The following is a 17,792-nucleotide window of genomic DNA, read 5'->3' as shown; positions in this document are numbered from 1 at the left end:
GCGCCTTACACTTTATAGGGAAATAAAGGCAATTACAAAATTTTGTGCCCAGTGCCATGACAGGGTGATATGGGTTTTCTTGTGTCTTATTCAGGGTTCTCTAGGGAAACAGAACCAACAGAAGATATCTGTAAATATTATGAGATGTTATAAAAGTGTCTCATGCAACTGTGGGATGCCTGAATCTAAATTCCTTAGGGCAGGCTGCAGGCTGGCAACTCTGATGAAGGTTTTCGATGAATCCTCCAGGAGAGGCTGGCTGGCTGAAGTAGAGATGAAAATCTCTCTTCTGGCTGCTGAAGTTGTCACTTCTCCTTTACAAGCTTTCAACTGATTAGATTAAATGCCTCTCATTGCAGCAGACATTCCTGTTAGTTGATTGTAGATGCAATAAGTCATAGATGCACTGTGAGCCATGAAATGTGCTCACAGTAACAGGCCAGTTCTTGCTGGATCAGACAACTGGTCACCATCACCTGGTCAAGTTGACACATGAATCCTAACATCACATCTTGGTCCTCGTATTATCTTTTCTCTCTCCCCTGCCTTATGCATGCTTGCACAAACACATATGCTACATCTCTCCAGTCTGTAAAAAGGAGCAGATGTTCCAATTTAATAGAAGTTTTAAATTAAATTAAACCATTATATGAAATCTGCCAATTCAAAAAAAAACATATAAGAATGTCATCTGCAAGGGATCAAGAATCAAAAATTGAGAAATTTTATTTTATTTCAAGCAAAGGTACAGAAAAGGGAAAATAAAATAAGCACTTTTTTGCTCAAAAAAACCTTGGCATTTTAAAAACACTTGACCATTTTCATAACTTAAGTCATTGCATTAAAAGCCCTAAAGCTGACCAAACACCAGTCTAAACTTTCTATCTAGAAAACAAAGATTTCCTGATTTAAGTTCAGGATTAATTTTATGGCACTTTTTTGTCTACTAATATTTTGTCTAAAAGCATTACTAAAGAACTGTGGAAACTTAAGAACTTACTTTGGGAATAGAAAAACCAAACATCTTCTTTATAGATTTTATAATAACAGCTAATATTTTCCTTTATCAGGCATAGCTTGATCAGTGCCACATATATATATGTATATATATATTAGCTTCATAACATCTCTGAGAAAAGGAAATTTTATCTTCCCAATTTTATAAATGAGGCTTTGGGGGATAACTGATTTTTCCCAAGCCTGAGGAAGCAGAGCTAGGATTTAAAACTGGGCATTCTGATGCCTAAATGCTACCTTTTACTACCTTATAAAGGTTTTAGATTATTCTTTTTACATAAATATTTCTTATTAATATGTTGTTTTAGTCTATATACAGATTTCCCATATAATCAATTTTTTCAGAGAATTAAAAATTGTTTGACTCTAAGTGTGTAGCATGGAAACAGGATGAGTAATGAAACATGAAAAATGAATTCTATAATTTGAGTTATTTAGAAATTTGATTATTTTTAGAAATTTAGGTAATTGAGAAATAATGACTCATCGTATTTTAAGCAAATGAATGAAAAAATAAATTCATGCAAAAGATACAGTAAGTTCTTTAACCAAAATAAGAGTCCAAATAGCTTTAATAATTAAAACTGTATTTAGACATCTAACACATGTTGCTTTATATTGTTTTATTTTTGGAACCAACTCACAGGTAACTGGGGAATATTTCAGATTTATTATTTATGAAATGGTGGATATTCAAAATGTTATTTGATTTTTAAGAAGTAGATTTACAGTTGGAGTTGTCAGCAAGGAACTTAATTATGTGAGACATACTATAAACGACTTCTCTTAACATTAATATCCACTTTTCTTAAAATATCCTTTAGTTATAAAACTAAATAGGAACAATAAGAAAATTTTAAAAACTTGCAGCATAACAGTTCTCATTTTTCCATGTATTTTTCTTTAACTTACCTTTTAGACATTCACGTTTAACAGGTGAACCATAAATAGTGTCTGATGTTCTTTTCTCATTTAAACTTTGTAAGTAGGCTTGGTGCCCAGAGCAACAGGCTTTGTGGTCAGACAGATATGACCTGAGTATGGATGTTTGTTCTGCTGTTCTCTACATGTGGAAGCTAAGGCTGGTAAATTCTAGAGCCGTGAACACACACAACTGCCCCTGAGTCCCAGAATACAACTGATTTGTAAGCATATCTCCGGTCTCTTTGCTACTCTTTAGCTGAGTGACCTTGGGACATTTTCTTAATTTCTCTGTGTCTTAATTTTTTTCCTTGTAGTGGAATAACAATACTTAATTTTGAGAATAATTGAGATGAATAAATGAAATTATAAAGTGTTTAGCATAATGCACTCAATAAGTGCTAGGAATCATTAACATATATCATTCCTATTGTTGTATACTTTTCTATGAAGCTGATATACTATATAACCATTCTACTCCCAGAAGTCATTCAAACCATGCAGAAATTTTCGACATTACCGATAATATCCAAATTACATCTTTGTATGCACAGTTCTTTAAACCTTTGTTGACTAAACTCCTTGAAATAATTTCACAGAACTAAAACTATCGTGTGACAAATTATGATGTTTTATGACTTGTTCTGTATACCATCAACTTATTTTCAAAAGGGATTATATTAATTTTCAGTGTTTCTTGTGATCAGTTTTTTTGTTTTTCTTACATGGGCAGGCACTGGGAACCAAACCTGGGTCTCTGGCATGGCAGGCAAATACTCTGCCTGCTGAGCCACCATGGTCTGCCCTCTTGTGATCAGTTTTAATTGGCAAACCTTCCAGAATATAAAGTCACATAAGTCCTTTCTTCTTCAAACTAGCCCTGTTGAAGTCTCTGCCCTCATACTAACCATTCTACCATAGTACCTCATGATTCCATAACACCTTTGAAATTATTTTTCAACCTGCTTACTGAGGTTTAATATTGAGTTCTCCATTTTCTTCACTACTCATATCTTATCCATTGGCAAGTCCTCTCCATGTTCCACATGGAAAATACAGATTTCATGCTCATACCTGCTTTTCTTCTATTATCAGTTCCAGGTCCATAATCTCTGATCCAGTAGCATCTTAACTGTAGTTGTCTCTGCTACCCATAATTTCCACCTTCTAATCATAGTCTCTGGTGCCAACAGGTAAGTTTCTAAACCTAAATCTGGTCAAATCCTAATCTTAACCTGCACACATTATTTACTTTCTACTCATTATGTTGTTTCTCTTCTCTATGCCTTACTCTCCCTATTTGCTGACTAATTCCTACTCGACTTGGTAGGTGTCACCTGAACTATATTAAAAAATAAGGAGGAGAGTTCTGTCAGTCCTTTATAATATAAAAAATGCATGCAAGATGATACATTATCTGTATCTAAGGAGAGTGTTGTAAAAATGATCATTTTTGAGTGTTTACTATATGCAAGTATTCCTTTAAATACTTTGCTGGATTAATTCATTTAAACCTCACAATCACCCTATGAGATAAATCGTAATGCCTATTTTTTTTTCAGCTAAAGGTGCTAAAGCATAAGGAAGCTGACTAACTTGTCCAACATCTTTAGTTAGTACCTGATAGGGCTGGGTTTCAAACCCAGGAAATCTGGCTTTTATCCACTACTCGACCAACACCTGCCTGGTAACTCATATTGTTTTCAGTAGCAATTGTTCTAATGTAACTGCTAACTTTACAACATTATTTTTCCTACCTTGGCTTTCCTACTGTAGCTATTCAGTGGCCACTACCGCACATAGGAAAGTTCAGCCTTTGCTGACTTCACAGCACATCGATTGCGGTGAAATGGAGTTTTACATTATTCATGCAACAACAATTAACTCTGCCAGATGACATTTCAATAATATATTATGAAATGTATACAGATTTCTCGTCATTTTCCCCGATTGAAAATTTTACCTTTAATTAAAATTCTATCATTTAAGTCTCCAGTAAGTTTTCCTTTAACCTCGTCATCTTTTATGCTAAAGCATATATTTTTATTTTTAGAAATCTATATTCAGTAACATATCCACTAACTGATTGCCTATTTTTAGTCTATTAAGCTATTCATATAGAGGAGACTAACATGTGATTTCATATGAGGACATAATTACCTATTACTTGAACCTTCTATGTAATTCTCCTTAATCATACACAAATGAACAATGATACCTGTGAGTCTGCATCTATAGGATGTATGCCCATAGAGTTTAAACGGATTTTCACAAGTTCTCCAACAAATGCTCCTTTGGATTTAATTGTGGAATCTGCGATGAATGATGTGGCAGCGTCCCTCCACTTCACCTCCTTTGCTTATGCATGGTTTGCACAGAGGCTGCACAGAACTAGTTACAGCCCATTAATCAGGGAACACTAGATTGCCAGTTACTTACTGTGTTACAGAGATGGGCAGAGAAATTAATTTCAGAAAGTCACTAAAATTTTCATTAAATAGCTGATAAAGCTGAAAAAGCAAAACCAATAAATATCCATTTGCTTATATCTTTCATTAAAATAAATATTTGGATGAATAATTGAATGAAAAAAGATCACTTATGATTTTAAGATATAAAACCTTTTCGATTTTATTTTCCAAGCTTTAAAATAATTTTTATATCTATAGTAATTGAGAGGTGGTACAGAGGAAGGAGTGAGAAGTAGGAACCAGATAGGCCCAGGCATTAAAATCTTTTTCTACCATTTACCAGCTAACCTTGGGTGGGTTATTTAATTTTTCTGAGCTGCATTTTCTTCATCTATAAATAGGGATATCTCCCTGAAAAATTAGCATGTGCATTAGGATAGTATTTGCACAGAACTTAATATATTGCCTAGCATGAAATACAGAATCAATAAATGTTAGCTATATTCGTTAGGGTTCTCTAGGGAAACAGAACTGACAGGAGACATCTGTAAATATTATGGGATTTTTATAAAAATTGTCTCACATGACTGTGGGGATGCGTAAGTCCAAATTCTGTAGGGCAGGCTGTAAGCTAGGAACTCTGATGAGAGTTCTCTCTTTTGACTACTGAAATCAGCACTTTTCCTTTTAAGGCCTTCAACTTAATCAGATGAGATCTCTCTCATTGTTAAAGGCAGTCTCTTCAGTTGATTGTAGATATAATCAGCCATAGATGAAATTAACTAACTGATGATTTAAGTCCAGGAAATATCCTCACAGTAACAATCAGGCCAGTGCTTGCTTGACCACGCAGCTGCACACCACCACCTGGGCCAAGCTGACAAGTGAACCTAACCATCATGGTAGCTAATGTCTATATGATTATAGACATTATAACAGGATATTTTACCCAATTCAGTAATACTGATAATAGCTGATGTGGGTTGATTTGTGTACACCAGTTTGGAATGCTCTTGGTCTTGGTTCTTATTCTGGTGAGTGTGGGTCTTAATCTGGATTGCTGGAGTCCTTTATGAACAGATTGAAAGTCACACAGAGAGAAACCATGCGGAGCAGCCCAAAGCTAGAACTCAACAGAACCTGGAAGAAAAAGATGTCATCATATAACAGAAAAGCCAATGACTATGGCTTCTGGGGGAAGGCAGTATCTTGCTGACACCTTGAATTTGGACTTCTCTTAGTCTCAAAATCATGAAACAATGCATTTCCATGGTTTAAGCTAACATATTTTATGGTATTTGTTTCAGCAGCTGGGAAACTAAAGCAATACCTCATACTTGCTTAGTGTTCTGCAACTTGGTTTCGCAAACCATTATCTCCTTTAATTTTATAAATCTCCATGGTACTGGTACCATCAGAAGTTTATATGATGTTTCGAAGGTCATACAACCAGGCTTTGAATCCAGATTGTTGACCTGCAAATCAGTTACTTCTACTATGCATTCATTCATTCTTACTTTCATTCATTTTTACAGTTGTTCAACAAATATATATTGACTAATTACAATGTGCCAGGCACTATTCTAGTGGGGGGGAAATAGGTCATATATAGTAAGTTTAAAAAGAAGTATTTTATATAGAATGTGGGGAACCAGAACTTCAGTATCAATAATTATTTACCTAATTTACTGATATCAAGATATGCTTTCTTTTGTTTTTCTTGCAAAGGTAAATAAGGCAGCAGAAGATACCAGAGAAAATTAGCATGCACTGACTACATTGCTCTATTTTATCACGTACTTGTTCTTCCCTTTCCTGAGTGATCCTAGAGATATTATCAAATTCCTCTGAGCTTCAGTTTTCTCCTTTACAAAATGAGAAAATTAGGATTTTTCGAAAAGCAATTGTAATTTTATACAAATGAAAGTATATAGCTCAACATCTGGCACATGGGTGCCCAATGAATGGTAGCTTTCCACCATCATCATCATCATTATTATTACGGGTAAGAGAAGGTGAATATGAGAAATACAGCTTTTGGAGGAAAGGGGGTGGGGCACACCATCTGAATTGGAGAAACAGAGTCAAACTGTGTTTTGGGGAGAAAAAAGGAATCCTGGTCCTTTCGCATTTGTGGTGTATCTTGAGGTTTTTTTAAATATTCATTAATAAACCATGATGAACCAAGTATTTGTGAATTTAATCTAAATTTGGAGGTAATTTAGATTCCAGGTGACCTATTTTTAGACTACCTCATTGTTTGAAACATATCATCTGGACTGCAAGGTTACTCTAATCAGAGTATCTAAACTGCCTTTATTCCCGGATTGAGGACTGAGTGCATTTTGTTAGCCTTAAAGGATGCGCATGTAAGGGGGAGAGCCTTGGTCTTTGGGACACATCTGTGGCAAGAGCTGCTTCTTGTCGATACTGGTAAAAAAATTTCATGGTTTCTTTCTAAATGCATTTTTTTTTTTAGTGAACTGATGGCCCTGCTCTTTGAATCTTACCTCTGTATTAAAAATACTAAATTTAAGTTAAATTAAAAACATCATCAGCCCTTTCTGACTGACAATTTGTTTTTGAGATAAGACTCAATGTGTTTGTTTCTATTCTGTTGATAGAATTAGGCTTAATTTAAGCCAAAGGGGAGTGTAGGAACTCAAAGAAGTAATATCTGCACATGAAATAACTGAAGTAAACTTTACAAAAATATCTTTTTCCTTCTCTTGCCTCTGCTCTTCTAAGATAAATATGAGGCTTTCCCACCAGGCAAAGGTAGTAAAAGTTGAGTAGATGCTAGAACTCACAGAGAAAATATATGAGATTAATATTTGTTTCTACAAAAAGGGGCCATATCCATTGCTCTCAGTACAGTGTCTCTTTGCTTGGATGGCTGGGACTAAATCCCCACCTCCTCCCAGGCTCCCTCGTGGTGGTTCTGGGCTGCTATAGACTCTAAATTGCAGCTTTTCCAAGGGAAGTCGCGCATGTTCTGATCTTTGTGCCACGTATGTTTTCTTAAGCAGAAGATGTTGCAAATTTAATTACCATTTTGATAGTCAGATTTAGGGACTTATGTAATTTTGAATGAATAAATGAAAGAATGAATGGGGAGGGATGTGAGGTTCATTAGATTTAGGGGAAGAACCTGTAATTCCTATACTAATAGTGGCTTAACTGATCCATTTATTTATTTATTTGACAAATATATATTGAGTGTACACTGCGTATTAGGCATTAGAGGTAAATATTTATAAAGAAAGACCTGGCTCCTGTTATCAAAGTGTCATCAATTTTTAAGGGACGACAAAAAAAAAAAAGCCAAGCAAAATATGATAATTCTATAATTGGGGAAGGTTCATGATATGAGTGAGTTAACATTGTCATTTAATCCAGGCTTCAAAAAACAAGGATAGCTCCTGGGTGGAAGGGACATTTACATCTTGGGAGACAGCAGGATGATGCTGGGAGGAGAGAGAGAGTCCAAGATGTATTTTTTAAAAAATCCTATACAAAGACCCAGAGACCCCAAAGATCACATTTGGTTTACTAAACTATTGGAATCGGGTATTACTCAGAGGGTTTGGGTTCTTGGAGGTTTTAAAAATAAGGAAAACTTACTCTATTCCCTACTTCTTCTGGGATTTGTTCCCTTCTACCACATGCTATAAATAAAAATTTCCATTAAATAATCCTGGTCTCCTTAGCTGTGGTATAAGTACTAAATATTCTAGAATCCCAGCATCTACCACAGTACCTTCAGCGTGTAGGAAAATGCCTGCTTTATAATAGATGCTCAATAACATGTATTTGCTATTGACTGAAAGAAGGTGATTCTTTCAAAACCTCAAAATAGCCACATTGTAGAATGAGTGCAGAAAAAGTATTACATGGGGATATCTGGTGGGCACTCTGCAGACTGACTTACCTATTTCAGATGACCTCCATGCACCCTTAATTTCAAAATAGACTACCGGGATACAATTAAAATAGTATCACATGATAACACAGCGCTATAACTTAGTTTACATTTTTCACTTTTGCAAATACATTTTGACCCTTTGAGCTCATGTAAATCAGTCATTCTAGAAAATAAGGAGAGAGAAAGCATGGGAGACTTGACAAAAAAAAAAATCATTAGAAAATCTTCTAACGTGAGACTGCCTATCAACCACCAAAATGAAATCTTTATATGTGAGGTAAATAGATTGGAGAAGCAAAATTCTGTCAATGTATTACTTGAAAACATTTGAATCTGAATGTGTTGTTTCATCAGCTAATGCAAACCTGAAAAGATGTGTTTAGTCACCGACAACTAAGTTAAAACTTTTAGAGAAGTATGAGCTTTTCTTGTTCTGCTGCAATGCAGTGTCTGGTTAGAAAGTTTCATTTACCTGCAATGCTGAGATTAAACTTTCTACTTATGATTGAGGAATGTAGTCTCTGGTAAAATACCAGAGAGTATGTGTTGATCTGATTTAAATATATTAAAATATGTAGTGATGGCAATATCTTGGGCAGGCACAGTTGCACTATTCTGGGTTGATAATCTTCCACAAAGCCCTTCTTGAACAATAGGCTGTGTTTGGTTGATAGTCAGGCAATCACATGATTATTCTCAGCAATTATGAGGTTTTATTTCCTTGTATGAGAATTGTCTTTGTTTCCCTAATAATTTCCAAAGCCAATTTTAGATTTTGAAATATAAGCTGTGTCTCCTTAGTGAGAAGTCTCTTTGTCTCTGTCAAACAATTGATTTTTTTCTAGCAGGCTTTATGAATAATGATATTTAGTATGGAAAAAATAATTACGAAAACCAGCATTATACCTTGTAAATACAAACTGCCTTTCACATGTGTTTATATTCATCCTGTGTAGTCAATGTGATTTTCTCTATATAGTAAATATGGAGAAAATTGAAGCCCTTAGGACTAAAGAAACCAACCAAGAAATAACCAAGGAAGCTTAACAAGAATTAGGAAATAGTAGAGCTGGAACTTAAAATCTAATCTTCTGCTTCCATTACATGGGCCCTTTCCACTATATAATGAAATGCATAAGGTAGTCCCAGGATACATGTCAAGTTGCTCCCAGATAAACTGTGCAAAAGAATATTAGGGGCGGGCCATGGTGGCTCAGCAGGTCGAGTTCTCACCTGCCATGCTGAAGACCTGGGTTTGATTTCCTGTGCCTGCCCATGCAAAAAAAAAAAAAAAAAAGAAAAGAAAAGAAAAAGGAAAAGGATATTGGATGCAATTAGCTAAGTCAATGAGCCAACATTCTACGATTGTCATGTTCCAAGTATTTATATTGAAAACTATTAACTCTGGTGCCATTTAAGGCTCTTACTCTCTCATTTTTTTGTATCTATGGTGTGTCAGACCATTCCAGGGTCACTGTGGATTTCGTAGACTTTATTCATATGCTTATCTTACCTTGACCTAGTAGAACAAATGAAGAATAATCATTTCCCTAAGTTCTAGGATGAGTCTCTATAGAGTAAGTAGAAAAAGAAAACCATGTATTGCTTGCTTCCTACGTTTAGCTAATGTGTAACTCACAGGGTGCACATTTGTTTCTTCATTCTTTATCAATGAAGAAACAAAGAACCAGAGAGGGTAACTAATAGGCTTTAGATCATAGAAATAGAATGGAGTGCAGGTGCGGTTCACATCCATTTTTGTTTGATGCACGTTCTTTCCATTTGCTCCTGGTATCAGAGATTCTGGTGTACTACTGAGAAAGAGGTTGGCAGTTTCTTAGCCATTTACCTTTGTTACCATTTTTCTTTAACTTGTGAATATATGTACTTGCTAAATTTTCACTGGAAAACTTACTGCAAAACTTGGACTCTTCTACTCCCATGAGATAATTTATGTGAGTTATTCCAAAGGATTACATTTTATTCCAGGTGTTTTTTTTTTTCTTTCAGCACAATAAAATCTAAAGTACGTCCCCTGATTATCTAAGCTTTAAAAAATAATATTTCATTCATCAGGAAGACAAATCTGACAAAAGCCACATCATAGACTAGTGGTAGTTGGAGTCTCTTGAGTTTGGCATTTGTTCCTCTGTTTGGTTGTGGGGCAGCAGCAGACACAGCTATTTACTTACTTGACTCCTAGTCCCTTTTTCTTCCTTGGTGCGAGAGCCTTGATGTTGTTTGGATATCTGTTCTCTCCAGAAAGACTCAAGGAAGGATGTATCTATTTCCTGTTCCAGGTAACTTATGACTGGTCTAGCCCAATGATTGCCACCCCGAGTTCTTCATCCATGATTGGTTTAGACCTGGTTCTCACAAATGAGTCATGAAAGGAGGTCTGTGGAAAGGTTCCTTCACTCTTAAGAAAATATACAAAGGAAAAACTGCCCCCTCGAATACCTTTGTACATTTTCTGATTTGAACATCACACCTGAAACTTATACATCTGTCTTTTGAAGACTAGCAGAACCAGTGTTAGAATGAATCTGATGTGGGGGTTGGTAGAATAGAGAGATGGAAACTAGCCAGTTCCTTGGTGTCACATCTGAGACAAGTCTAAAGCCTTCCTACCTCTAGATTGCCTTATATGTAAGGCTAAAGCAGTATTCTTTATTGCATAAGCCAATATAAACTAGGTTTGTCTGACTTTCAGCCAAATACATTCTTATTGATACAATTATTTTGAAAGAAACACTTTAATTCTGTAAGCTTCCATATCTGCTTCTGTGAAGAATAAAATTCGGCACCTTCTTTGTAATGATTCTGTGAACCTTGTTTCCTTTTTGTTGTTGGTGGTGTTTACCCAGAACATACCAAGAAATTCAAATTTAGAAAAAAACAAAACTACTTCAAGCTGAAAAATAAATGCTCCAAAATTCTAACACTAAAGCTTGTGGGGAGAATTAATTTGTCCTCTCTGGGACTCAGTTTCCTCAACCGTGAGTGGGAATGGTTGTAAATCTATTATGGGGATTCAACAAAATAATGAACATAAATCACTTTATTATAGTGGTGGACATTTTAGAGACTCTGAATAAAGGCTAGTCCTCAATAAATATTGCCTTTCTCTGCCATTCATTTCTACTGTGACTAATTGTATGTTACAGAAATTTTCTTATAAGCTTAATTATATAGAAAACAAATAAGCATATATAGAAAGAAATGTAGCATATATCTCATTGTGTCTCTATAACAATCCTATCAAGTTAAAAAAGATTATATATGTACTTCAAATTACACTATCAGGAAATGAAAGAACCCAAGATGTCTAACCCCATTTCTGTTGTTCTCTTTAACATAGTGAACTTTCCAGAAGCAATAGAATCAAAGGAGGGAAATGGCTACTAGAGGCTAGCAAAGTACATGACAAAGTAAAAACTAGAAATATAGTGGTAGGGGAAGAGATCGAGGACCCCCACAAAATGATTGCAAGAGCCAAGTTTAAAATTGTAAGGCAATCAAAAATGTATGCTCAGACTCTACTTAGAGAATCACCATGTTTTAACAAAGTACCTTCGTGATGTTTAGAAAATATATTCAGTATATTCTGTTAATGAAAAAATAAACTGCACTATATAATATTCTCTAGTTGCTATTTAACATTTTCTAGTTACACCTGCTAGTACCACATTACCATGAGCTGTGCTGAAACAATGCCACATAGATAAAGCGTTATTGAATTATGTACAGGGTCTACTGAAATGGGTTCATCAACAAGTAACAGAAAATTATACCCATGATGTCGAAATTTGTCTTCAGTAGCAAATTGGTATTGTAGTGTAGGGGACAATATGTTGGAATAAGTAAATATCTCAGTTTAGCTTATTTAATAACTATTGCGACCATGTGCAAATAAGTGTATCAGTTTCTGTCATATATAAGGTGAGGCCATTGGGAAGGAGAATTAAATCTGCTGAATTCTACAAACATAATAATTGTTGACTTTTAAAAAATCTTTTAAAATAGACTTTTAGTTTTAGAGTAGATTTAGATCTATAGAAAAGTTGTGATGCTGCTACAGGGAGTACCCACATATCCCACACCCAGTTTCCCTCACTGTTTCCTTATATTAATAGGGTACATTTTTCACAATTAATGAACCAATTTGATGCATTATTATTAACTAATACCCATACTTGATTCATGTTTCCTTAGTTTTTACCTTTTACCTTTTAGCTGTCCCAGGATCCCACTGAGGATTAGTTGTCACATCTCCTTAGGCTCTTCTCAGCTGTAATAGAAGCTCACATTATCCTTGTTTTTTATTATCTTGACAGTTTTGAAGAGTACTAGTCAAATATTTTATAGAAAGTCTCTCTATTGGGGGCTTATCTCATGATTAAGTTTAACGTTATAGGTTTTGGGGAGGAACACCACAGAGATAAAATGTCATTTAGATAAGTATGGATATTTATTTTATGTTTTGAATTATAATCCAATTCTTCCTTTCTCCCTTCCCTTCCCCCTCCCTCTGCCTTCCCTTCTTCCCTCCCTCCCTTCCTCCTTCCTCTCTTCCTACCTCTCTCTCTTTCTTCCTCCCTTACTCCCTCTCTTCATCCCTCCTTTCCTTTCTTCCCTCCCTCCCTCCTTCCCACCCTAACTTCCTTCCCTCCTTCCCTCCTTCCCTCCTTCCCTCCTTCCCTCCTTTCCTCCTTCCTTCCTTCCTTCCTTCCTTCCTTCCTTCCTTCCTTCCTTCCTTCCTTCCTTCCTTCCTTCCTTCCTTTCATTATTGTATGTCTCAAATTGTGTCACCTTTGGTTATTGGAAATTCTGTCATTTGGCTCTTGTGTGTATTTGACATCTCTACATGATTTTTTAAAAATCACATCCTTACTTTCTGGCACTACAAGATGCTGCAGACTCATCTTCAATATTTTCTGCCCCAGTCCTAGAATCAGCCATTTATCCAAGGAGTCCTTGTTCCTTTTATTAGAGAATGGTATTAGAAACCAAAATCTGGGTATGGGTATGCTTGTTGCTACTGGGATGTCATTACTTTTAGGCACTCTCAGCTGACAGTGAAAAAGAGACATATGTGAGTATAATAACCCCTGAATATATATTATAAATATTTTTATATGAGACCATCTATTACTGTATTAAGGTAAACATGAGTTCATACTGTCTTCACCTCCAAACCATTGTCATATGGCTCATTCTAGCTTTCTCTTGTTTCTCTGCAGCCTCCCATTCCAAAAGTGAGAAACCGATTGCCACCATTTTCCTTGTATTTACTTAACTGTTCAATCCCAACATCCATGTATAGTAGCTTCAGAACTGTTAAACTATATGCCTCTGAGAAGCAACTTTATCACCTAGAGGGAAACCTTATTTGTAATTCTTTTTACTTTTATTGTTACAGACTGCTAACTTTCAAAATTACTTAAATCAACAACTTTCCCTCCAATAAAATAAGTTTTACAAAACAATTTAATCTTAAATTGTTGATTATACATAATTTAAAAATAAATATCAATATACAAAACTTTTTCAAGATTAGCGTGAGAAATAAAGATTTAGTTTCTGCTCCAACTGTTTTATTTTATGGTACTCTTTTTCATTGATTAGCAAGAATAAAATAAATATACTTTCTCTTTTAAGGCAAAAATAATTTTCAAACTTAAAATTTGTAAATCTAAAGTATTACTTTTCTACCTTTAAAAGAAGCCACTGCTCTGAAGCTGAGTTCATTTTTGTAAAGGCACTTCCACTGTTTCACACACGTATTTTCTTCAAATTATTTATACAAAATATTACTGAAATAATGAAACTTTGAATTATATAATCTCGGCAATGTATAAAACATCTTCATTTGCATCCTATTTGGTTTTTCATGAGACTTTTAAGGAGTTTGAAGGGCAAATTCTATCAGGTTTTACTTTAGAAATTTTAAAAAATGAGATTTAGCTAATCCTATTCACATCTCTTTAAAATAAATCAAGTTTTAATATTAATGCTAAATAGTTATCTAGTTCCCTGTAGCATTTGAATCTTAATAGAGGACCTCTAAAATTCATCTTCCTTTCACCAATTGAGAGGATTATTTGGGAATTTTAGAACCTGTAAATCCAAACTTCCTCTGCATCCGAACTCCCTGTGCTTAAATGTACTCCAGTCGTATTGAATTAGGGCCTGCTTTGATTCAGTTTGGACTCAATTTAATAGGGTCTTTGAAGATCCTATTTACAAATGAATCCAGATCCATAGGACCAGGTTTGGAACTTGGAAATCCCCTTTATAAGTGAGTTCACACTCATAAGACCAGAGATTAGAGCTTGAACCTGTCTGGTCAGAAACATGGTTCGTTTCCCAACAGATATGTTACTTAGATAGTAGAATTCAGATGATTCGAGGATAACATCAGTAAATTCTGTTAGCTGTGTGATTCTGGCCAGACTTAGTAATGCTGCTGAAGAAGTGCCAAATGAAAGAGCTCCCTACCTGTTAGATGAAGAGGTTAAGTATGTTGAAAGCCATTTTTCAGTGATAGTAGTTATATTTTTATAATTTTTTCATGATATAAAATATAATTCCTACATTTGTGCTAATTCATATTATGTTTTATTACTGAAATAGTGTTACACTGGATATTTTTCATCCACTGTGACTACTGTTTGATTTACCTCTTAATCCAACATGACTGTTAGAAACAAGTTTTTAAGAAAAGTAATAGAACTTTTTGGTTCACTTTTTCTTTATAGATCCTGAGGGGCTGGATGTCTAGTATCTAATAACTCTAAACTTCATTCACTTTTCTCTGTTTTAATCTTAAAATTTCTGATTTATTTTTTGTATGCTGTATGGCGGGCCGCATTTCATTCTTTTTCCATGTGAGTATCCCGTTATTGCCCCAACATTTGTGGGATTTTTGTTTGTTTTGTTTTCTGTTTGTTTTGCTTGCTTGTTTGTTTTGGGGGAAGTACATGGACTGCAAATCGAACCTGGGTGTCCTGCATGGCAGGCGAGAATTCTACCGCTGGATTACCCTTGCACTCCCCCTGATTTGGTTTTTAAATTAACATTTATTGTTTATACTTTGGAATATCAGAATGTAGATAACTGAAGTTAAGAATTACAATGAGCACTCCCCTTAGTTGCTTTACTTGTGCAATTTTTTCTTCCTTTATCCTTAGCCGTTGAAACCTTTGTGATACTAAAAGACACTTTCATTCCCAAGTGTTTAGTTAGAAAATAAGTGAATCTTTTCCAAACATATGAGTAAGGTAAAAATGCAAATATAAGCTTTACAAATCATTTTTTGCCTTATCAAATCCCTGAACATCTTAAGTTTTTTTTTTTTTTCCTTCCTTTTCTTTGGACTTGGGGTAATGAATTGTACATCTAGGACTTTTAAAATGGCAAGTTATGCCTTCAGTATAATTATTGCTGGGGAGAATTTACAGGCTGTAAAATTTCCATATAATCCTCTCAATTGGTAAAAGGCAGATGAATTTTAGAGGTCCTCCTAAATTAAGATTCAAATGCCCCAGAAAACTAGGTAACTATTCAGTCATTTATATCGTAACTTGATTTAATGATTTCTTTTATTGAATTACCTCCAATAAACAGAATCCCAAGGGAACACCACAAATGATAGATTAAGTTTTGATGAAGAGCTGATGTCTTCGGCATTGCTTTTTATTATTTTATGGGTCTTGCTGTAATTCTTTAATAAGTATGCTAGGTCTGCTAACACTTTTACCACAATCCTCTGGGTTTGGTGCCCTGAGGTGATAGCTGATAGCATGAATTAGGGTGGACCTAAGAAACTGCCTGGCCGCTTTTAATATAAATTAAAGACTACTCTGTAAAAGAAAGTGGGACTATTTACTACTAAATGGCATGTCTTAAATGAAGTAGAAAAGATACATCATTTGTATGTAACAAGATATTAAAATCAGTCATTTAGCAAATGTGTGAGAGCAATCTGGGTGTGACACAGGGCCCCATTGAACACTGAGTGATCAGCTGTGCTGGCTAGCCAGGCTGGCATCATCTCACTTCAGTGAGGACAATTGTCCCAATAGAAGTGGACTATTCTTTTAAAAGAGATACAGAATGCGTTCAAGAGAGCACTTGCTTTGTGCAAAGCACTTGGTCAGGTAGCATAGAGACACCAGAATGAATAATATATAGTCTTTTCTTTAGATGGTTAGATCTACAAGGAGACACGCAATGTGTATATTTATAATCACACCTGAGGTACATGCATGAGTGATAGAGGACTCTAGTTCTGAATGGATGGAGACACCTGCTGGCTGGAGTATTCAAGGATAGTTCCTGCAAAAGGGAGGATTTGATTTAGGCCTGAAAAGATGGAAAGTGTTGCAATAGGCTAAGCTGTATTAAAGAAAAGTATGGAAAAAAAAAAAAAAGAAACAGAAGTAGGAGGCAACACTTTGTTTTAATTTTGGAAGAAAAACACTTTGGCTAGAATGTAGGTTCCTCCACAGCTTGAGGAAAGTTCAAGCTGCAAAAGGAAGTGTTCTTTCTAGGGATAGGGAATGATTTCAATGTTAGACTAAAAAGTTAGAATAATATTCTCTAGAAATTGAGCTTCAAACCAAACTTAAAAGTTACATTTTTATCTTTTACAGGATTTTCGGCTCTTTTAAAAATGGATGAACTGCAGTTGCTTTAAAAGATTAAAAATATACAGCCTCAAATTTTCTGAATTGACCTAACTCCTTCTCACTGGTTGATCAAAACTTTTATATTATATAAAGAAATGTGCAAAAAGCCCTTGGCCTTGCACATTTAACCTTTGCAATTTTTTATTAAGGAAGGAACTATTATGAAAGTCCATAGCATAATAATTTGTGATTTTACTGAGGCATCACTTTGAATGATGTATTCTTAGAGCTTGAGGTTCTGAGTTAGTCAGTTACCCAGTCCTTGAGTCTAAAAAAAACTATCAGTCCTCTAATCATGATACATACACAAATTATCTGAGAAATTAAATATAATAGTTAATAACAGACTCAACAAACAACGTAGGGCACACTCTATTGTGAATGCCAAAGTTTTACTTTCCTCAAATATTATAATACAGAGTTTCAAAATATCTGTCTTCAAAAATCATTCCCTCTCATATTGTCCCTTAAGGAAATAATGAAGATATCAGAATCTTATTATTAAAACATCTTATTTAGTTCCAAAATATTGGTTTAAGATATATTTTGGGGACAGGTCATGGTGGCTCAGCAGACAAAGTTCTCTTCTGTCGCACCAGAGACCTGGGCTCGATTTCCAGTGCCTGCCCATGCAAAAAAAAAAGATATATTTTGGTTAAATTTAAGGACTTTAGGTAGTATAAGGTATCTAAACAATTATAGTGCTCAAGTACAACTATTCATATTTGAAATGTTCTAAAATGTGTATTATAGGTTTGAGATAAAATGTCACATTTTAAGTATAGTTTTGGAGAAACATTTGTGATCTATAGAGTTCTGTCAAGA

General features: G+C 34.9%; 1 protein-coding gene across 1 annotated transcript in view; it reads left to right on the top strand.

Moving 5' to 3' along the window:
• The window catches only part of LRRC7 (leucine rich repeat containing 7), a 600,349-nt gene that overhangs the window by 21,280 nt on the left and 561,277 nt on the right, over window positions 1–17,792 (top strand). The gene's annotated exons all lie outside the window — the stretch shown is intronic.

Source organism: Tamandua tetradactyla, chromosome 11 (assembly GCF_023851605.1).
Source record: "Tamandua tetradactyla isolate mTamTet1 chromosome 11, mTamTet1.pri, whole genome shotgun sequence".
Taxonomy (NCBI): domain Eukaryota; kingdom Metazoa; phylum Chordata; class Mammalia; order Pilosa; family Myrmecophagidae; genus Tamandua; species Tamandua tetradactyla.
Note: the sequence above shows the minus strand (reverse complement) of the source record. Positions and strands in the feature narration are given on the sequence as shown.